This window comes from Rana temporaria, chromosome 1 (assembly GCF_905171775.1).
Source record: "Rana temporaria chromosome 1, aRanTem1.1, whole genome shotgun sequence".
Taxonomy (NCBI): domain Eukaryota; kingdom Metazoa; phylum Chordata; class Amphibia; order Anura; family Ranidae; genus Rana; species Rana temporaria.
In genome coordinates this window covers 183861084-183884580 of record NC_053489.1, presented here as the reverse complement: position 1 = coordinate 183884580, position 23497 = coordinate 183861084, and positions in this window count along the sequence as shown.

Here is a 23497-nt window from a genome sequence, read left to right as displayed (position 1 = left end):
GCCCTTTGGCGCCACTAGCAGGTACTTTTAACCCCCCAGTAGGGGTTAAAAGCGTCTGCTTTTTAATGCTGCTTTCAAAGTGCTTTTATGGTGCTTTGAAAGCGGTACCCATTAATTTTAATGGGCAGGGGTGGTAGAGGAGCAGTGTATACACCGCTCACGTACCTCTCCAAGGATGCTGCTTGCAGGACTTTTTTCCCATCCTGCAAGTGCACCACTCCAGTGTGAAAACACAGAAGAGGCAGTTTACAGGCGCTATTTTTAGTGAAAAAACGCCTGTAAAGCGCTTCAGTATGAAAGAGGTCTTACACAATGTGAGTGATGCTGAACAAAGTTTGAAGGACCCCTTTCACACCTAGACAACCCCGTGGTAGCGTTAAAGCGCCGCTTGTTTTAGCGGCGCTTTACCGGCACAGCAGCGCTACTTTGCGGGCGGTAGGGGGGGCGCTTTTAACCCCAAAGAAGGGGTTAAAAGCACCCGAAAAGCGGCGCTGCCGAATCGCTTTGCAGGCGCTTCGTAAGAGCTGCCCATTCATTTAAATGGGCAGGGCGTTTTGGGAGTAGTGTATCCAAACCATCCCAAAGATGATGGTAGCAGGACTTTTTTCTCGTCCTGCAAGCGGATCGCCACAGTGTGAAAGCATACTGGGGAAGTTTGAGAGGAACCTTTCAGGCACTATTTTTAGCACATCAGTGTGGAAGAAGTCAAAGTGATGGCATCAGTTAGACATTGTGTGAACAGTTCTTGTGCCCAAAAGGTGTCCTGAATTGAGCCCACGTTCACATTGGGCCGATTTGACATGTCAAATCGCATGCCAAATTGGAGGGTATTGCCGGCAATAGTACTGTCTGAATCAGTGCGACGCCGACTTTGCGTAGTTCCTGTACTACTTTTGCCGACTTCGGGGGCGATTTGAATAGACATCTGTGCATGAACCCGCACTGATGTCTGTCAAATCGCCCCCCACCCCCCCTCGATGTCGGACTGCGTTACCGCACGATTTTAAACCAGCAATGCAGTTCGACTATATATATATATACCCCCCCTTCCCAGGGCCGTCTTTAACGTAGGGCATTAGATCGTATTAGATTGTATTAGATCCACAGTCAGTTACAGTGACTGAAGCAGGCTAAATATAACTAAAATACATAGAGAAACCGGTTGCCATTATTGGTAATTTGGTTTTAAAAAAAAATGTGCTGCTCAGCTTAGAATGCCTGGGCCTATTTTTTGTCCCAGTCCGGGCCTGGCGGCATGGTAACAGTGAGCGGTATGGTAGTGGAAAGTTTTTTCCTGAAACTTTCCTCTTAAAGTTAGGGTGCGTGTTATACAACTGTGCGTGTTATACACCGATAAATATGGTACTTATTACTTGCCTTACCTAATGAGTCTGTGCATGTGCTTTAAACAACCACATACCTAATTGAGTTATTGCGGGCGTGCTCCTGTGATACAGCGGCGGCCATAGCCGCCAACTGCATCACTCGGCCCCTCCCCCCAGAGCGCTGCGTCATTGGATGTGATTGACAGCACCACCAGCCAATGGCTGCGTTGCTTTCAATCCATCCACTGTAGCCAATCAACGGCCAGGCTCAACGGTGAAGAGGATGTCGGTGGCGAGCGCGTGACTTTCGAGGGGTTAGGCAAGTATAACGGGGGGGCTGGGGGGGCCCTTATTGTTGGATGTTTTTTCACCTTAATGCATAGAATTCATTAAGGTGAAAAAACGTTTACCTTTACAACCCCTTTAATGTATCTCCGTAGACTACACTGTCTTTCTGTGGCAACCAAACCCCCACAAAAAAAAATGTAAAGTGTCGCCTATGGAGATTTAAAAAAACAAGTTGGAATAAATTGCTGCGCAAATACCGTAACATCAAAAGTTGCAAAGACCACCATTTTATTCCACCATTTTATTCCATAGGGTGTCTGCTAAATATATATATATATATATATATATATATATATATATATATATATATATATATATATATATAATGTTTGGGGGTTCTGAGTAATTTTCTACCAAAAAAATGATGATTTTTACATGTAGGAGAGAAGTGTCAGAATGGGCCTGGGTGGCAAGGGGTTAATTATTAAGTAAATAATATACAAATAATTATTATATATTGTTTTTAAGGTAATTTACTATATTTTCAAAAACTGTACTTAAAGGAGTTGTAAAGAAAAATGTTTTTTCACCTTAATGCAATCTATGCATTAAGGTGAAAAAACATCTGCTGCTGCCGGCCCCCCCCCCCCCCCCGAGCCCCCGTTTTACTTACCTGACCCCTCGAAAGTCCCGCGCGGCCCCGATATCCTCTTTGCCGCTCCGCCTGGCCGCTGATTGGCTAGAGCGGATGGATTGAGAGCAGCGCAGCCAATAGCTGGCGCTGCTGACAATCACATCCAGTGACACGGCGCGCTGAGGGGCGGTGCCGAGTGATACAGTGAGTGGCTACGGACGCTCGCTGTTTTTTACGGGAGTGCGCCCGCAATTAGTGACCACCATGCGAGCTCTCGCATGACTGTGGTTACTAATTGCGGGGAGGACCAGAGACAGCCGCCGAGGGACCCAGAAGACGTGGATCAGGGGCACTCTGTGCAAAACGAACTGCACAGTGGAGGTAAGTATAACATGTTTGTTATTTAAAAAAAATAATCATTTAGTGACCCTTTAAGCAGGTGGCTTAACGGAAAATTACTGAAGTTTGAAGTTATAACTTCCAACCAGTAATTTCCCAGTAAGTAGATAAATATTAAATTATATTGTTATAACATATAGCATAATAATATATGATTTAGCTTGATTAACCATTTAAGGACCGCCTAACGCCGATATACGTCGGCAGAATGGTGCCCAGCCGTCTGAAGCTCCGTGACCGCGGGACCCTGTGGACCCGATCGCCGCCGGAGTCCCGCGATCGTTCACAGGAGCTGAAGAACGGGGAGAGGTGTGTGTAAACACACCTTCCCCGTTCTTCACAGTGGCGCTGTCATTGATCGTCTGTTCCCTGATATAGGGAAAGGCGATCAATGATGTCACACGTCCAGCCCCGCCCCCCTAGTTAGAAACACATACGAGGTCACACTTAACCCCTTCAGCGCCCCCTAGTGGTTAACTCCCAAACTGCAATTGTAATTTTCACAGTAAACAATGCATTTTTATAGCACTTGTTGCTGTTTAAATGACAATAGTCCCAAAAATGTGTCAAAATTGTCCGATGTGTCCGCCATAATGTCGTAGTCATGAAAAAAATCGCTGATCGCCGCCATTAGTAGTAAAAAAAAAATATATTAATAAAAATGCAATAAAACTATCCCCTATTTTGTAAACGCTATAAATTTTGCGCAAACCAATCGATAAACGTTTATTGCGATTTTATTTACCAAAAATAGGTAAGAACACGTATCGGCCTAAACTGAGGAAAAAAATACGTTTTTTTATATATTTTTGGGGGATATTTATTATAGCAAAAAGTAAAAAATATTGATTTTTTTTCAAAATTGTCGCTCTATTTTTGTTTATAGCGCAAAAAATAAAAACCGCAGAGGTGATCAAATACCACCAAAAAGAAAGCTCTATTTGTGGCAAAATAAAAGTACACCAATTTTGTTTGGGAGCCACGTCGCACGACCGCGCAATTGTCAGTTAAAGTGACGCAGTGCCGAATCGCAAAAAGGGGCCTGGTCCTTTACCCGGGTCTTAAGTGGTTAAAACATTGCATTTTCAGCAGGCAGCAGATTCTCATTCTCCCACCTAACTGTGTGAGAAAAACATGGGATTATGGGTAAATCATTAACCCATAAACCCATGCTTTTACCCTCTAGTTTAGAGGGCTGGGCTGGAAGGGAGCATTTTGGCCCAGATTCACATACAGCGGCGCATATTTATGCCGCTGTAGCGTATCTCCTTTACGCTACGCCGACGCAGCGCAGAGAGGCAAGCACTGGATTCACAAAGCCAGTGCTGCCAAAATTGCGCTGGGTTTCCTAGGCGTAAGCCGGCGTATGTGGAAGTGGGCGTGAGCCATGCAAATGAGGCGTGACCCCATGCAAATGATGGGCCGAGCGCCAGACAGATACCAATTGCCAACTGCGCATGCGCCGTCCCGTGGACGCATCCCAGTGCGCATGCTCAGAATCACGTCCGAACTACTCCCTAAGATACGCCGGATCACTGCCTACGGCGTGAACGTAACCTATGCCTAGTCATATTCACGTCCTACGTAAACTACGTAAAATACGTCGGCTTGTGTTCCCTTTGCATGGATGCTGCTGAGTTACACCTCTTTTATGGGGCATAACTTTGCGCCGGACGTATGAGTTTACGCGCACTGCGTCGGACGTACGTACCTTCGTGAATCGTCGTATCTCCTTCATTTGCATATGTGAATAGAAAATCAATGGGAGCGCCAAATACGACCAGCGTAAATATGCCCCCACTCTACGCCGGCGTAGGCATGTTACGTTGGTCAGATGAAGCCTATTTTCAGGCGTATCTTAGTTTCTGAGTCAGGCGCACAGATACGACAGCGCATATTTGCACTTACGCGGCGTATCTCGAGATACGTCGGCGCAAGTGCTTTGTGAATCCGGGCCGTAGTCTTTTAGACACATCTCCCCTTCTATGACACTGCAGTGAGAGGAGTGCCTCCACTGCAGCATTTTTATTGGACAAAGTGTATATGGAAAAAATACTGCGCTGATCAAAGTAAGTGTGGGATGGGTGTAGATAATCACACCGATCTCCCAAGATAATTAAATCTAATAAGAACCAAATGCTGCTGCAGCAATATAAATGTCAGAAAGAACACAATAGAAATGTAAATAAAATTAATGCTGCGCTGCGCGAACAGTTGATCAAAAAGATACTGGTATAGCCAACATAAATATTGAAACATAAAAGGCTGACATGTACGTAATATCTATAATATTAAAAGAAAGGAAAAGAGCCAAATATAGAGCAGTATTGCAATGCATACGATTTATTATAACAGTAACGGTTGAACTCACATTTGGGTAGAAAACAGTAGGCGTTTTGTATATGTATTTAGCCGGCCGGCTCTCTCATACCGCTCGTCCTTCCGGATGGCAGCGAGGAGACAAATGGTGACGTCAGCACGCCGCTCCTCCCTACGCCGTTTCGTCTAATAGCAGACTTCCTTCAGGGGCACTGGAGGAAGTCTGCTATTAGACGAAACGGCGTAGGGAGGAGCGGCGTGCTGACACGGTTCCTGGATACTTTCAACACTTTTCTGTGATCTGCATCATATTGCACGGAGATTGAACTGCATTGATTCTTCTCTTGGACTTTGTCTGTGTGCTCTACACGGAGGCTTATGCATGCACATGTCACTTTATTTTATTTAATCTTTATATTCACTTGAACTAATTGATCATTAATATTATTATAGATATTACGTACATGTCAGCCTTTTATGTTTCAATATTTATGTTGGCTATACCAGTATCTTTTTGATCAACTGTTCGCGCATCGCAGCATTAATTTTTATTTACATTTTTATTGGACAGCTTGTTTCAATGGTGCTTTACCATTGGTCCAAGGCTCCAAGCTGTCCATTAAGCTCAGTGCTTCTGACAAGAAGTGAGAAGCACTGTGAGCTCATCCTCTCAGTCTGCTGCAAACAGAGTGTGACAGCTTGCATTTAAACTGGCCGCTCTGTATGTACTGTAGCTTCTGACAGGCTGCACAAGAAGCCCTGTATCTCTGGACCTATATTTTGACCAGTGGTGGGGTGGGACTTCAGCTGTGATCCCAGGTCACTGAACTTCGACGCTCAAGGCTCAGTTGTTTTTTTTTTTTTTTATGTTCATGGGTCTGCCTCACCTGCCTCCCCTGACTGTACGTCCCTTGTACACACATCGGCCCTGCACAGAGGACAGGTTCAATCGCCTGTCAAAAGAGTAAATATAATCTGCCAGAAATGTCTAGATGTAGCCAGAATGAAACAGAACATTTTGTTTTTCAAAGAAAGGACTTCCCAATTTCAACTAAAATAGTACGTTTTTTAACACCTTAAAAAAGCTGTCAAGATAAGCTGTTTGCTCATTACGAACCGCACATGTAAAATGAGATCGGATCAGAAGATTAGATTAGTAGGAATGCAACCAGCTCATATCCGATTGCAATATTTCAATTACTGTATATTCCTCATAGAGAAAGATTTTGCTAGCATTTACATTTTAGAGCAGATTTAGTACAGAAATTTAGAATTGCCCCCTGGGGAGTCGCTAGTTCTCACTGCTGCACAGCCAGTCACACAGCATTTCCCTTTTGCACTCCAACCAGGGGCGGACTGACAACTAATGGGACCCCCGGGCAATAGGAGATTATGGGGCCCCCGGGCAATATATTATGGGGCCACACAGTATACACACGCATATAGTATACATACACAGTATACACACAGACACACAATATGCACACACAATATACACACAGAATACACACACACACAGTATACACATACACACTGAAAGGGTACTGGAGAGGCGGGTCAGCTATAATCTTGGGATTTTTGTAAAAAGGCTGGCAACCCTGATGGGGCCCCCCTAGTGGCATGGGGCCTTTGGGCAGTGCCTGAGTCCCTGAATGGTTGGTCCGCCCCTGACTCCAACGCAGAAACTACTATTTCCCTTGGGATAAAGACGTCCCCTACTTTTCTACCTTCGTCCTCCCTTCTTTCAGCCAACACTATTCCATCCCCACCTTCAGATTCTCCCTCAGCATTGATACTCAACCAGCATCCCACCCTTATACTTACCTAAACCCGATCTCAGTCCAGCACTGTGCATGACAGCAGCGGCGCTGCTTTTTCCCTCCTCTCTGGACGAGGCAAAACCAGCAGGAGCCACTGAAAAAAAAAAAACAGAACTTTTAATATCATATTAACAGTGAAAGTGTTCCCAATTTTTAACTGTGCAACCAATTTAAGGAAATCAGAAACCAAAATATCAGATAAGGGTAAATTCTGCCAATACCTTTTAAATATTTTAACAGGTAAATAGCAATGTGGTTTTTAACACCAAAGCTGCTATGTGAAGATAACAAGTTGTAAGAATGTAAAATAAGATCAGATCAGAAGATCAGATTAGTAAGAGCGCAACCAGCACATATCTGAAGGCAGTATAGCCTTCAAATCCTCCCTAAGCATTGATACTCAACCAGCATCCTACTCTCATACTTACCTGAGCCCGATCCACAGTAGGTTCAGCGCTGTGCATGACAGCAGAGATGCTGCTCTCTCCCTCCTCAATGGACTCAGTAAGAGCAGCGGAGCCATTGAAAAATAAAAACATAATCTTTAAAATCATATTAACAGTGAAAGTGTTCTCACTTTTTACCTATTCAACCAATTTAAAGCGGAGCTCTGCCAATTTTTTTTTAAAGTCAGCAGCTACAAATACTGCAGCTGCTGACTTTTAAAATAAGGACTCTTACCTGTCCTGGGCGCCCACGATGTCGGCACGCAAAGCCGATATCTCCCTCGGCTCTCTGGAGGAGGCGCCGCCATCTTCAGTAAGGGAATCAGGAAGTGAAGCCTTTTTCTTTTAAATCAAATAGACGTTTATTAAAAGAACAAGAGACATACAAAAAACACCTCACACAGAGTACACCTTCTAGGTAAAGACACTTAACCGTGTACGTTTACACCGAAAATGTAGTTCTGACAATGCATCAAAAAGGGTATCACACATACTTGGAAGGAAATAGAAATACACAGTAGTTGAAATCAGCCCAAAGTATAATAACCAAGACTTTTGAAAACAGGAGTCCCACCACAGGACAAAAGACCACCATACGGGGGGGTCATCCCGGGTGCCATATTCCCTCCCCCACCCATGACTTGGTCCTTACACAAGCAGACGATCCATAATCAGATCAACTGCGGCTAAACCCGGAACCTCCAACCATCTTGCCCAAATCTTTTCAAATTTTGTCACACTCCCTCTATGTTGATATATGTATTTCTCCAATCTAATAGTGTCGCCCATGTGATTTTATCATTCCCTCACCGCGGGGGGTTCCTCCGACTTCCAGTGCCGCAGAATACGTTTCCTCGACTGGAAAAGAGCTCTTGCTATCCCCAACCTAACAGGATCCTCCTCCGGGATATTGTCAATAATTCCCAACAGGCACAACTTAGGGTGTGCAGCAAGCTGCGCCTGAAATACACAGTTAATAGTATCCAAGACCTCCTTCCAGTAAAGATGCATTTTGGGGCACCGCTACAACATGTGGATCAGGTCACCATGGTCCCTCATGCATCTAGTACAGGAAGGGTCCTCTCGCACTCCCATTTTTACAAGTCTAGCCAGTGTGTAGTGCACACACAGCAATATGTATAGCTGAGATATCCCACATTAAGAGAACACAGGGGAACTGCCAAAAGGGCCTCTTCCCATTGTTCCTCCTCAAATGCTCTGACGTCCCTCTCCCACTTTGATATAATGCCTGCCGTATTGTCAGGAAGGAATTTACTGAGGAGCATAGAGTAACTGCAGGAAATTAAGCCTTTAAATGAGGTTACACCTCTCATGTAGTTAAAAATTGGCGTGGGACTCTGTACCCATTCGCCCCCATCCACTTGGGCCCTGACTGCATGTTGGAGTTGGAAGTAATAAAACTGCAAGAGGTAGGCACCCGGTTGACTTGGCTTCATTAAACACTCCCAACAGTCTAGGCAATAATTGTTCCCCATATTGCTTATACACCTCTATCGGGATTCCATCCTCCCCTTGGAGTTGGGGAACATACCCATCGCCACCTGAAGCTCCTCTAACATCAGGGGAGCATCTCGTTGTTGTCGGGCAGTGTCAGACAAAATAGGGAGCTCTATAATGTCAATATAGTCCCAAAGGGAGTCGTCAGTGTAATCCTGGCGGGAACGGTATAAGTCAGAGTAGTAGGAAGTGAAACCTTTACATGCACATTACCTTTTTTGGCATCCCAGTCTTAGTCCGTAGGGTTCATCGTTGAGTTGACCCACCCTTTACAGCTATTACAGCTTCAACTGACTCAGCTCTAATTCATCCCAAAGGTGTTCTATCGGGTTGAGGTTAGGACTGTCAAGTTCCTCCACCCCAAACTCGCTCATCTATGTCTTTATGGACCTTGCTTTGTGCAGTGGTCCAAATTATTTGGTGGAGGGGAGAATAGTAATAGTGTGGGGTTGTTTTTCCGGGGTTTGGGCTCGGCCCCTTAGTTCCAGTGAGGGGTACTCCCAAGGCGTCAGCATACCAAGACATTTTGGACAATTTCATGCTCCCAACTTTGTGGGAACAGTTTGGGGATGGCCCCTCCCTGTTCCAATATGACTGCACACCAGTGCAAAAAGCAAGGTGGATGAGCGAGTTGGGGGTGGAGGAACTTGAATGGCCTGCACAGAGTCCAAACCTCAACCTGAGAGAACACCTTTAGGATGAATTAGAGCGGAGATTGCAAGCCAGGCCTTCTTGTCCAACATCAGTGCCTGACCTCACAAATGCGCTTCTGGAAGAATGGTCAAACATTCCCATAGACACACTCCTAAACCTTGTGGACAGTATTCCCAGAAGAGTTGAAGCTGTTATAGCTGCAAAGGGTGGTACAACTCAATATTGAACCCTACGGACTAAGTTGGGGATGCCATTAAAGTTCACGTGTGTCACAATACTCTTCACAATATATTGCATAATTATTTCTGCCAGAAATATGTAGGTTTAGCCAGAACATTTGTTTCTCAAAGCAAGGACTTCCTAGTTTCAATTATAAAATAGCAAGGTGGTTTTTAACACCAAAGCTGTTATGTGAAGATAACAAGTTGTAAGCATGTAAAATAAGATCACATCAGAAGATCAGATTAGTAAGAGCGCAACCAGCAGATATCTGAAGGCAGTATATAAACCTAACATTTCAATTATATTCTTCTTAGGCCACGTACACACGGTCGGTCCAATCCGATGAAAACGGCCTGAAGTCCAGTTTCATCGGTCCAAACCGACCGTGTGTACGGCCCATCGGTCTGTTGTCCTTCGGACAAAAATTAGAGAACTTGCTTTAAAATTTAACCGATGGACGGCTGACCATCGGTCAAAACCGATGGTTAATACACAAAAGCATCGGTTCAAAACCCGTGCATGCTCAGAATCAAGTCGACGCATGCTTGGAAGCATTGAACTTCGTTTTTTTCAGCACGTCGTTGTGTTTTACGTCACTGCGTTCTGATACGTTCGTTTTTTGAACTGATGGTGTGTACGCACATCAGACCATCGGTCTGCTTCAGTGGTGAACCGATGAAAACGGTCCGTTGGACCATTCTCATCGGATGGATCGACCGTGTGTACGCGGCCTTAGAGATAGATTTTTCCTTCTTAAATACAATCTAGAGAGTGTTCTGTCAATGTTTATAGACCCAAAAGGCCCACAGATTGAATGATATCTTACTCACAAAGGTAAACAAAGGGGCTATAGGATTTCCAAACCCTCTGTTGTAAACTGGAGCAAACAACACTCAAAGAGATGGATCCAATTAGAACCATCTGTTAACCACTTCAATACCGGCCCATTGTAAAATGACGTTCCCAAAAAAAAGGCGTTTGAAAAATTATTGCGCAAATACCGTGCAAGATAAAACGTTTCAATGACCGTAGTTTTATTCCCTAGGGTGTCTGCTAAAAAAACATATATAATGTTTGGGGGTTCTGCGTAATTTTCTAGCAAAAAAATTATGATTTGTACATGTAGGAGAGAAGTGCCAGAATAGGCCCGGTATGGAGGTGTGTATAAAAGCCCTGTATGGAAGTGGTTAATATTGTTAGCACAACTTAAAAATTGACCTTGACTAGGAGAAGCTATCCCTCCTCAGCTCAAATCATGCCCATTGTTAAGTAATATGCTCAAGGTGCTTTGCCAAACTAATACACCTTCCATAATTCTTCTGTAAACCTCCATCAACATCACCTTGGTTATCAGCAATCCAAACATTCCCCCAGGAAGGGTTCTTCCACCCACTTTTAGTAAGTCAAACACTTCCTTACGGTGCTGCATGGAAATCACTTCAAGATATCCAAAACAATGGCTTCCCCTCCACTCTTGTTGTGGCGTGCAATGCAATTACAGGATTGCCTTACCTCACAATTCAGAGTGCAATCGCAAAAAGTGCTCTTGTCAGAAAGGGGGTAAATTCTTCCGAGACTGAAGTGGTTAAACATGAACAGACACAATAAAATAGTCAATTTTACAACAGAATTCTTTATTGAATTCAGTCAAGAAGCAATAGCAAGGTAACACAATAAGGCTATAACTGTACCAGGATGTTTTTATACAAGTATGGAACTCTTCATGTACCCTATGAATGAGAGCCTCTGGGGTAAAATATATAGATACTATAATGAAAGGTACCATCATCCTTAAGATTTAAGTATATAATAATTGGATCACAGCTCTACTCCTGGAGCTGCACCTCACCTGTTAAGTGTCCTAGCGCGGGCCTCTTCCCTCACATCTGTGACACTGGTGCATGGCGTATGTGCGAATTCCCGCACTGATGTCATGCGCACGGCTCTTCCCGGCGACGCTGCGACGCGGCTTCTGCCTGTGTGGGTCAGCAGCGCCGGATGTAGGACACATAAATAGGACCTCCCTGCTCCCAGCGCTACCGGCTGGATCCCGGGATTGTTGCGGCTCTATCCAGCCCACAGTAAGTCCTTTTCTAGCCCCGCCTCTTTACCTCTAGCCTGCTTTGATCCTTGGTACATTCTACTACCATTCACACACCCCCCCTTTCCTTTTTTTCCCTCACTAGGCATCACTGGTTAGCATCATTACCCTGATGCCACCTTGGGGCCATGAGTGGTCCCCCTCATTACACATACTCACCTTATATCTTTTTGCCGAGTTCACATGTATCTCAACATGTGCTACATTTGGGCTCCTGCTCCCGGGACCCTCCTCTCTATTACCACCTTCCTTGCCATCCAGGTACCCCTTTATCTTTTTTATCCTTTTTATCATCCTCATTATTATTTTGATTTTCTCCACCTTCGCTCCTTCCCTTTCCCCATCCTTCCCTGTTTTCCTAGCCCCTGCCCCTCCTTCCCTCCCCCCCACACCGTACCCATCCCCTACATCCCCCCCTTTTCCCCTGCCTCTCCTTTCTCGTTCCTTGTTTTACTCCCATCCCCACATTCACCTTCTTAACCTTTTTATCACCAATATGTAGTGATCACGCGTGTTACACATCCCCATTGCTCCAGGTTTGGCCCCCAAGATGTTAATTAATATATTCTTATATTCCATACTAGAAAATGCATTCCCTGAGGAAAATGCGAGTGGGAATGCTGAATTGCTGAGCCCGCACCAAAGCCATTCACCATAACCACTACAGTATCTTTAGGACACACAGCTCCTTTCTCTATCTGCAAAGTAGAGAGTATGCTGACTTCCTGGTCGCCCCTCCCCCCTCAAGAGGTTTCCCCTCCCCCCAGGTCAGTGAGGAGGAATATTGCACTGAGGTAGAAAGCTATTTATGGAAAGAAATTCCATTACAAACGCCTTTTAATTCACAGACCAATACATGAATTACGCCTTCAAACAAAACGTAATAAATCCACAACCGTACATGCGATCGATACAGCGACTTCACCGTTTGAAAGACACAGCCCTTGTGAACGCATCGATATGAAATTTATGTTGATAAACTTAAAATTGTGGCCATGCCAGCGATTTAGAAAAGAGCGTCTTTGTGTGTTTTGCAGGAAAATTTTTAAAATTTTTAACATGACGGTCAATGAGAGTTGTTTTGTCGCTCTTGTCCTTTAGAAGCTCCTGGAACTAAAACTAAAATACGTATCACAAAACTGATCACATTGCCTGAAACCAGACAAGCATACCTACGTTTTGATATATAAATTGTGTATGACAAGTAGATCTTGTGGGCGTGAGAGCAATTTGTTCGCCCTTTTTTTAAAGATAATTTTTGTTTTCAAAGATCTCCACTGTAAAGGTCACATGACACACTCTAAATCCCTTCCATAGGGTTACATTATAACCGATTCCATTTTCTGAAAAAATCGCTAAACGTAAATTGCGTTTTCACAAAAACCGTAAAAGATATCAATCTGAAAAGTCATGTTTGGATAGCTGAATATTTTGTGACCGCTTTAAAGTTTGTTTGGTGTCTGTAAGTGAAAGTATGAAGGAGCTGAAACTTTTGGCAGAACGTGTGTTTTGAAGCAGGAAAAAGGATGTTCTCATTGACTTCAATGTTAAAAAAAAGTGTCTAAAAGCTTAATATTTTAAAAAGTATAAATAGTACAAAAAAACTTGAAGAAGTCCCATCGTTAGCTGAATGAGACGAACATTTTAAAAGTTAAATGGTCTCAATAGCTGAAAGTATGCAGAAGTTACGCAGAGCCAAAAAACGTACGGAATAAAATTAAAATTAAAATTAAAACTAGAAAATGCATTCCCTGAGGAAAATGCGAGTGGGAATGCTGAATTGCTGAGCCCGCACCAAAGCCATTCACCATAACCACTACACTATCTTTAGGACACACAGCTCCTTTCTCTATCTGCAAAGTAGAGAGTATCCTGACTTCCTGGTCGCCCCTCCCCCCTCAAGAGGTTTCTCCTCCCCCCAGGTCAGTGAGGAGGAATATTGCACTGAGGTAGAAAGCTATTTATGGAAAGAAATTCCATTACAAACGCCTTTTAATTCACAGACCAATACATTAATTACGCCTCCAAACAAAACGTAATAAATCCACAACCGTACATGCGATCGATACAGCGACTTCACCGTTTGAAAGACACGGCCCTTGTGAACGCATCGATATGAAATTTATGTTGATAAACTTAAAATTGTGGCCATGCCAGCGATTTAGAAAAGAGCGTCTTTGTGTGTTTGCAGGAATTTTTTTTTGACTTTTTAACATGACGGTCAATGGGAGGGCGTTTGAGGCACTTGTCCTTTAGAAGCTCCTGGAACTAAAAGTCAAATGCCTATCGCAAAACTGATCACATTGCCTGAAACCAGACAAGCATACCTACGTTTTGATATATAAATTGTGTATGACAAGTAGATCTTGTGGGCGTGAGAGCAATTTGTTCGCCCTTTTTTTAAAGATAATTTTTGTTTTCAAAGATCTCCACTCTAAAGGTCACATGACACACTCTAAACCTGCTCCATAGGATTGCATTATAACCGATAAAAAAATCACTAAACGTAAATTGCGTTTTCACAAAAACCGTATAAGATATCAATCTAAAAAGTCATGTTTGGATAGCTGAATATTTTGTGACCGCTTTAAAGTTTGTTTGGTGTCTGTAAGTGAAAGTATGAAGGAGCTGAAACTTTTGGCAGAACGTGTGTTTTGAAGCAGGAAAAAGGATGTTCTCATTGACTTCAATGTTAAAAAAAAGTGTCTAAAAGCTTAATATTTTAAAAAGTATAAATAGTACAAAAAAACTTGAAGAAGTCCCATCGTTAGCTGAATGAGACGAACATTTTAAAAGTTAAATGGTCTCAATAGCTGAAAGTATGCAGAAGTTACGCAGAGCCAAAAAACGTACGGAATAAAATTAAAATTAAAACTAGACAATGCATTTCCTGAGGAAAATGCGAGTGGGAATGCTGAATAGCTGAATTGCTGAGCCCGCACCAAAGCCATTCACCATAACCACTACAGTATATTTAGGACATACAAGCAGTGTTCCTTCAGTACTTATAAAGCCTAATATCACACAGCTCCTTTCTCTATCTGCAATATAGAGAGTGTCCTGACTTGCCTGGTCGCCCCTCCCCCCTCCCCCCTCAAGAGGCTTTCTCCACATGAGGTGGGGGAGGAGGACTGCACTGAGGTAAGGAAAGCTATTTAGGGAATCAAAATACCATTAGAAACGCTTTCATCCACACGCAAAATCAGTTATCGTAGCCTTCAAACAAAACGTAATAAATCCACAACCGTACATGCGATCGATACAGCGACTACACCATTTGAAACACAAGGCTTTTGTGAACGCATCGATATGAAATTTATGTTGATAAACTTAAAAATGTGGCCATGTCAGCGATTTAGAAAAGAGCGTCTTTGTGTGTTTTGCAGGAATTTTTTTTAGACTTTTTAACATGACGGTCAATGGGAGGGCGTTTGAGGCACTTGTCCTTTAGAAGCTCCTGGAACTAAAAGTCAAATGCCTATCGCAAAACTGATCACATTGCCCGAAACCAGACAAGCATACCTACGTTTTGATATATAAATTGTGTATGACAAGTAGATCTTGTGGGCGTGAGAGCAATTTGTTCGCCCTTTTTTTAAAGATAATTTTTGTTTTCAAAGATCTCCACTCTAAAGGTCACATGACACACTCTAAACCTGCTCCATAGGATTACATTATAACCGATAAAAAAATCACTAAACGTAAATTGCGTTTTCACAAAAACCGTATAAGATATCAATCTAAAAAGTCATGTTTGGATAGCTGAATATTTTGTGACCGCTTTAAAGTTTGTTTGGTGTCTGTAAGTGAAAGTATGAAGGAGCTGAAACTTTTGGCAGAACGTGTGTTTTGAAGCAGGAAAAAGGATGTTCTCATTGACTTCAATGTTAAAAAAAAGTGTCTAAAAGCTTAATATTTTAAAAAGTATAAATAGTACAAAAAAACTTGAAGAAGTCCCATCGTTAGCTGAACGAGATGAACATTTTAAAAGTTGAATGGTCTCAATAGCTGAAAGTATGCAGAAGTTACGCAGAGCCAAAAAACGTACGGAATAATAAAATTAAAATTAAAATTAAGAACTAGAAAATGCATTCCCTGAGGAAAATGCGAGTGGGAATGCTGAATTGCTGAGCCCGCACCAAAGCCATTCACCATAACCACTACACTATCTTTAGGACACACAGCTCCTTTCTCTATCTGCAAAGTAGAGAGTATCCTGACTTCCTGGTCGCCCCTCCCCCCTCAAGAGGTTTCCCCTCCCCCCAGGTCAGTGAGGAGGAATATTGCACTGAGGAAGAAAGCTATTTATGGAAAGAAATTCCATTACAAACGCCTTTTAATTCACAGACCAATACATTAATTACGCCTCCAAACAAAACGTAATAAATCCACAACCGTACATGCGATCGATACAGCGACTTCACCGTTTGAAAGACACGGCCCTTGTGAACGCATCGATATGAAATTTATGTTGATAAACTTAAAAATGTGGCCATGTCAGCGATTTAGAAAAGAGCGTCTTTGTGTGTTTTGCAGAAACATTTTTTAGACTTTTTAACATGACTCTTGTCCTTTAGAAGCTCCTGGAACTAAAACTAAAATACGTATCACAAAACTGATCACATTGCCTGAAACCAGACAAGCATACCTACGTTTTGATATATAAATTGTGTATGACAAGTAGATCTTGTGGGCGTGAGAGCAATTTGTTCGCCCTTTTTTTAAAGATAATTTTTGTTTTCAAAGATCTCCACTCTAACGGTCACATGACACACTCTAAACCTGCTCCATAGGATTACATTATAACCGATAAAAAAATCACTAAACGTAAATTGCGTTTTCACAAAAACCGTAAAAGATATCAATCTGAAAAGTCATGTTTGGATAGCTGAATATTTTGTGACCGCTTTAAAGTTTGTTTGGTGTCTGTAAGTGAAAGTATGAAGGAGCTGAAACTTTTGGCAGAACGTGTGTTTTGAAGCAGGAAAAAGGATGTTCTCATTGACTTCAATGTTAAAAAAAAGTGTCTAAAAGCTTAATATTTTAAAAAGTATAAATAGTACAAAAAAACTTGAAGAAGTCCCATCGTTAGCTGAATGAGACGAACATTTTAAAAGTTAAATGGTCTCAATAGCTGAAAGTATGCAGAAGTTACGCAGAGCCAAAAAACGTACGGAATAAAATTAAAATTAAGAATAATAAAAAACGAATATCAATACTGGGAATGCTTATTAAAGCATTCCCACTAATAATAAAAAACGAATATCAATACTGGGAATGCTTATTAAAGCATTCCCACTAACTAGAAAATGCATTCCCTGAGGAAAATGCGAGTGGGAATGCTGAATTGCTGAGCCCGCACCAAAGCCATTCACCATAACCACTACACTATCTTTAGGACACACAGCTCCTTTCTCTATCTGCAAAGTAGAGAGTATCCTGACTTCCTGGTCGCCCCTCCCCCCTCAAGAGGTTTCTCCTCCCCCCAGGTCAGTGAGGAGGAATATTGCACTGAGGTAGAAAGCTATTTATGGAAAGAAATTCCATTACAAACGCCTTTTAATTCACAGACCAATACATGAATTACGCCTCCAAACAAAACGTAATAAATCCACAACCGTACATGCGATCGATACAGCGACTTCACCGTTTGAAAGACACGGCCCTTGTGAACGCATCGATATGAAATTTATGTTGATAAACTTAAAATTGTGGCCATGCCAGCGATTTAGAAAAGAGCGTCTTTGTGTGTTTGCAGGATTTTTTTTTAGACTTTTTAACATGATGGTCAATGGGAGGGCGTTTGAGGCACTTGTCCTTTAGAAGCTCCTGGAACTAAAAGTCAAATGCCTATCGCAAAACTGATCACATTGCCTGAAACCAGACAAGCATACCTACGTTTTGATATATAAATTGTGTATGACAAGTAGATCTTGTGGGCGTGAGAGCAATTTGTTCGCCCTTTTTTTAAAGATAATTTTTGTTTTCAAAGATCTCCACTCTAAAGGTCACATGACACACTCTAAACCTGCTCCATAGGATTACATTATAACCGATAAAAAAATCACTAAACGTAAATTGCGTTTTCACAAAAACCGTATAAGATATCAATCTAAAAAGTCATGTTTGGATAGCTGAATATTTTGTGACCGCTTTAAAGTTTGTTTGGTGTCTGTAAGTGAAAGTATGAAGGAGCTGAAACTTTTGGCAGAACGTGTGTTTTGAAGCAGGAAAAAGGATGTTCTCATTGACTTCAATGTTAAAAAAAAGTGTCTAAAAGCTTAATATTTTAAAAAGTATAAATAGTACAAAAAAACTTGAAGAAGTCCCATCGTTAGCTGAATGAGACGAACATTTTAAAAGTTAAATGGTCTCAATAGCTGAAAGTATGCAGAAGTTACGCAGAGCCAAAAAACGTACGGAATAAAATTAAAATTAAAACTAGAAAATGCATTTCCTGAGGAAAATGCGAGTGGGAATGCTGAATAGCTGAGCCCGCACCAAAGCCATTCACCATAACCACTACACTATCTTTAGGACACACAGCTCCTTTCTCTATCTGCAAAGTAGAGAGTATGCTGACTTCCTGGTCGCCCCTCCCCCCTCAAGAGGTTTCCCCTCCCCCAGGTCAGTGAGGAGGAATATTGCACTGAGGTAGAAAGCTATTTATGGAAAGAAATTCCATTACAAACGCCTTTTAATTCACAGACCAATACATGAATTACGCCTTCAAACAAAACGTAATAAATCCACAACCGTACATGCGATCGATACAGCGACTTCACCGTTTGAAAGACACGGCCCTTGTGAACGCATCGATATGAAATTTATGTTGATAAACTTAAAATTGTGGCCATGCCAGCGATTTAGAAAAGAGCGTCTTTGTGTGTTTTGCAGGAACATTTTTAAAATTTTTAACATGACGGTCAATGAGAGTGGTTTTGTCGCTCTTGTCCTTTAGAAGCTCCTGGAACTAAAACTAAAATACGTATCACAAAACTGATCACATTGCCTGAAACCAGACAAGCATACCTACGTTTTGATATATAAATTGTGTATGACAAGTAGATCTTGTGGGCGTGAGAGCAATTTGTTCGCCCTTTTTTTAAAGATAATTTTTGTTTTCAAAGATCTCCACTGTAAAGGTCACATGACACACTCTAAATCCCTTCCATAGGGTTACATTATAACCGATACCATTTTCTGAAAAAATCGCTAAACGTAAATTGCGTTTTCACAAAAAACGTAAAAGATATCAATCTGAAAAGTCATGTTTGGATAGCTGAATATTTTGTGACCGCTTTAAAGTTTGTTTGGTGTCTGTAAGTGAAAGTATGAAGGAGCTGAAACTTTTGGCAGAACGTGTGTTTTGAAGCGGTAAAAAGCATGTTCTCATTGACTTCAATGTTAAAAAAAAGTGTCTAAAAGCTTAATATTTTAAAAAGTATAAATAGTACAAAAAAACTTGAAGAAGTCCCATCGTTAGCTGAACGAGATGAACATTTTAAAAGTTGAATGGTCTCAATAGCTGAAAGTATGCAGAAGTTACGCAGAGCCAAAAAACGTACGGAATAAAATTAAAATTAAGAAGAAGAACTAGAAAATGCATTCCCTGAGGAAAATGCGAGTGGGAATGCTGAATTGCTGAGCCCGCACCAAAGCCATTCACCATAACCACTACACTATCTTTAGGACACACAGCTCCTTTCTCTATCTGCAAAGTAGAGAGTATCCTGACTTCCTGGTCGCCCCTCCCCCCTCAAGAGGTTTCCCCTCCCCCCAGGTCAGTGAGGAGGAATATTGCACTGAGGTAGAAAGCTATTTATGGAAAGAAATTCCATTACAAACGCCTTTTAATTCACAGACCAATACATTAATTACGCCTCCAAACAAAACGTAATAAATCCACAACCGTACATGCGATCGATACAGCGACTTCACCGTTTGAAAGACACGGCCCTTGTGAACGCATCGATATGAAATTTATGTTGATAAACTTAAAATTGTGGCCATGCCAGCGATTTAGAAAAGAGCGTCTTTGTGTGTTTTGCAGGAAAATTTTTAAAATTTTTAACATGACGGTCAATGAGAGTGGTTTTGTCGCTCTTGTCCTTTAGAAGCTCCTGGAACTAAAACTAAAATACGTATCACAAAACTGATCACATTGCCTGAAACCAGACAAGCATACCTACGTTTTGATATATAAATTGTGTATGACAAGTAGATCTTGTGGGCGTGAGAGCAATTTGTTCGCCCTTTTTTTAAAGATAATTTTTGTTTTCAAAGATCTCCACTGTAAAGGTCACATGACACACTCTAAATCCCTTCCATAGGGTTACATTATAACCGATTCCATTTTCTGAAAAAATCGCTAAACGTAAATTGCGTTTTCACAAAAACCGTAAAAGATATCAATCTGAAAAGTCATGTTTGGATAGCTGAATATTTTGTGACCGCTTTAAAGTTTGTTTGGTGTCTGTAAGTGAAAGTATGAAGGAGCTGAAACTTTTGGCAGAACGTGTGTTTTGAAGCAGGAAAAAGGATGTTCTCATTGACTTCAATGTTAAAAAAAAGCGTCTAAAAGCTTAATATTTTAAAAAGTATAAATAGTACAAAAAAACTTGAAGAAGTCCCATCGTTAGCTGAACGAGATGAACATTTTAAAAGTTGAATGGTCTCAATAGCTGAAAGTATGCAGAAGTTACGCAGAGCCAAAAAACGTACGGAATAAAATTAAAATTAAAATTAAGAATAACTAGAAAATGCATTTCCTGAGGAAAATGCGAGTGGGAATGCTTAATAGCTGAGCCCGCACCAAAGCCATTCACCATAACCACTACACTATCTTTAGGACACACAGCTCCTTTCTCTATCTGCAAAGTAGAGAGTATGCTGACTTCCTGGTCGCCCCTCCCCCCTCAAGAGGTTTCCCCTCCCCCCAGGTCAGTGAGGAGGAATATTGCACTGAGGTAGAAAGCTATTTATGGAAAGAAATTCCATTACAAACGCCTTTTAATTCACAGACCAATACATGAATTACGCCTTCAAACAAAACGTAATAAATCCACAACCCTACATGCGATCGATACAGCGACTTCACCGTTTGAAAGACACAGCCCTTGTGAACGCATCGATATGAAATTTATGTTGATAAACTTAAAATTGTGGCCATGCCAGCGATTTAGAAAAGAGCGTCTTTGTGTGTTTTGCAGGAACATTTTTAAAATTTTTAACATGACGGTCAATGAGAGTGGTTTTGTCGCTCTTGTCCTTTAGAAGCTCCTGGAACTAAAACTAAAATACGTATCACAAAACTGATCACATTGCCTGAAACCAGACAAGCATACCTACGTTTTGATATATAAATTGTGTATGACAAGTAGATCTTGTGGGCGTGAGAGCAATTTGTTCGCCCTTTTTTTAAAGATAATTTTTGTTTTCAAAGATCTCCACTGTAAAGGTCACATGACACACTCTAAATCCCTTCCATAGGGTTACATTATAACCGATTCCATTTTCTGAAAAAATCGCTAAACGTAAATTGCGTTTTCACAAAAACCGTAAAAGATATCAATCTGAAAAGTCATGTTTGGATAGCTGAATATTTTGTGACCGCTTTAAAGTTTGTTTGGTGTCTGTAAGTGAAAGTATGAAGGAGCTGAAACTTTTGGCAGAACGTGTGTTTTGAAGCAGGAAAAAGGATGTTCTCATTGACTTCAATGTTAAAAAAAAGTGTCTAAAAGCTTAATATTTTAAAAAGTATAAATAGTACAAAAAAACTTGAAGAAGTCCCATCGTTAGCTGAATGAGACGAACATTTTAAAAGTTAAATGGTCTCAATAGCTGAAAGTATGCAGAAGTTACGCAGAGCCAAAAAACGTACGGAATAAAATTTAAATTAAAACTAGAAAATGCATTCCCTGAGGAAAATGCGAGTGGGAATGCTGAATTGCTGAGCCCGCACCAAAGCCATTCACCATAACCACTACAGTATCTTTAGGACACACAGCTCCTTTCTCTATCTGCAAAGTAGAGAGTATCCTGACTTCCTGGTCGCCCCTCCCCCCTCAAGAGGTTTCCCCTCCCCCCAGGTCAGTGAGGAGGAATATTGCACTGAGGTAGAAAGCTATTTATGGAAAGAAATTCCATTACAAACGCCTTTTAATTCACAGACCAATACATTAATTACGCCTCCAAACAAAACGTAATAAATCCACAACCGTACATGCGATCGATACAGCGACTTCACCGTTTGAAAGACACGGGCCTTGTGAACGCAGCGATATGAAATTTATGTTGATAAACTTAAAATTGTGGCCATGCCAGCGATTTAGAAAAGAGCGTCTTTGTGTGTTTGCAGGAATTTTTTTTAGACTTTTTAACATGACGGTCAATGGGAGGGCGTTTGAGGCACTTGTCCTTTAGAAGCTCCTGGAACTAAAAGTCAAATGCCTATCGCAAAACTGATCACATTGCCTGAAACCAGACAAGCATACCTACGTTTTGATATATAAATTGTGTATGACAAGTAGATCTTGTGGGCGTGAGAGCAATTTGTTCGCCCTTTTTTTAAAGATAATTTTTGTTTTCAAAGATCTCCACTCTAAAGGTCACATGACACACTCTAAACCTGCTCCATAGGATTACATTATAACCGATAAAAAAATCACTAAACGTAAATTGCGTTTTCACAAAAACCGTATAAGATATCAATCTAAAAAGTCATGTTTGGATAGCTGAATATTTTGTGACCGCTTTAAAGTTTGTTTGGTGTCTGTAAGTGAAAGTATGAAGGAGCTGAAACTTTTGGCAGAACGTGTGTTTTGAAGCGGTAAAAAGCATGTTCTCATTGACTTCAATGTTAAAAAAAAGTGTCTAAAAGCTTAATATTTTAAAAAGTATAAATAGTACAAAAAAACTTGAAGAAGTCCCATCGTTAGCTGAACGAGACGAACATTTTAATAGTTGAATGGTCTCAATAGCTCAAAGTATGCAGAAGTTACGCAGAGCCAAAAAACGTACGGAATAATAAAATTAAAATTAAAATTAAGAAGAAGAAGAACTAGAAAATGCATTTCCTGAGGAAAATGCGAGTGGGAATGCTGAATAGCTGAGCCCGCACCAAAGCCATTCACCATAACCACTACACTATCTTTAGGACACACAGCTCCTTTCTCTATCTGCAAAGTAGAGAGTATGCTGACTTCCTGGTCGCCCCTCCCCCCTCAAGAGGTTTCCCCTCCCCCAGGTCAGTGAGGAGGAATATTGCACTGAGGTAAGGAAAGCTATTTATGGAAAGAAATTCCATTACAAACGCCTTTTAATTCACAGACCAATACATGAATTACGCCTTCAAACAAAACGTAATAAATCCACAACCGTACATGCGATCGATACAGCGACTTCACCGTTTAAAAGACACGGCCCTTGTGAACGCATCGATATGAAATTTATGTTGATAAACTTAAAATTGTGGCCATGCCAGCGATTTAGAAAAGAGCGTCTTTGTGTGTTTTGCAGGAACATTTTTAAAATTTTTAACATGACGGTCAATGAGAGTGGTTTTGTCGCTCTTGTCCTTTAGAAGCTCCTGGAACTAAAACTAAAATACGTATCACAAAACTGATCACATTGCCTGAAACCAGACAAGCATACCTACGTTTTGATATATAAATTGTGTATGACAAGTAGATCTTGTGGGCGTGAGAGCAATTTGTTCGCCCTTTTTTTAAAGATAATTTTTGTTTTCAAAGATCTCCACTCTAAAGGTC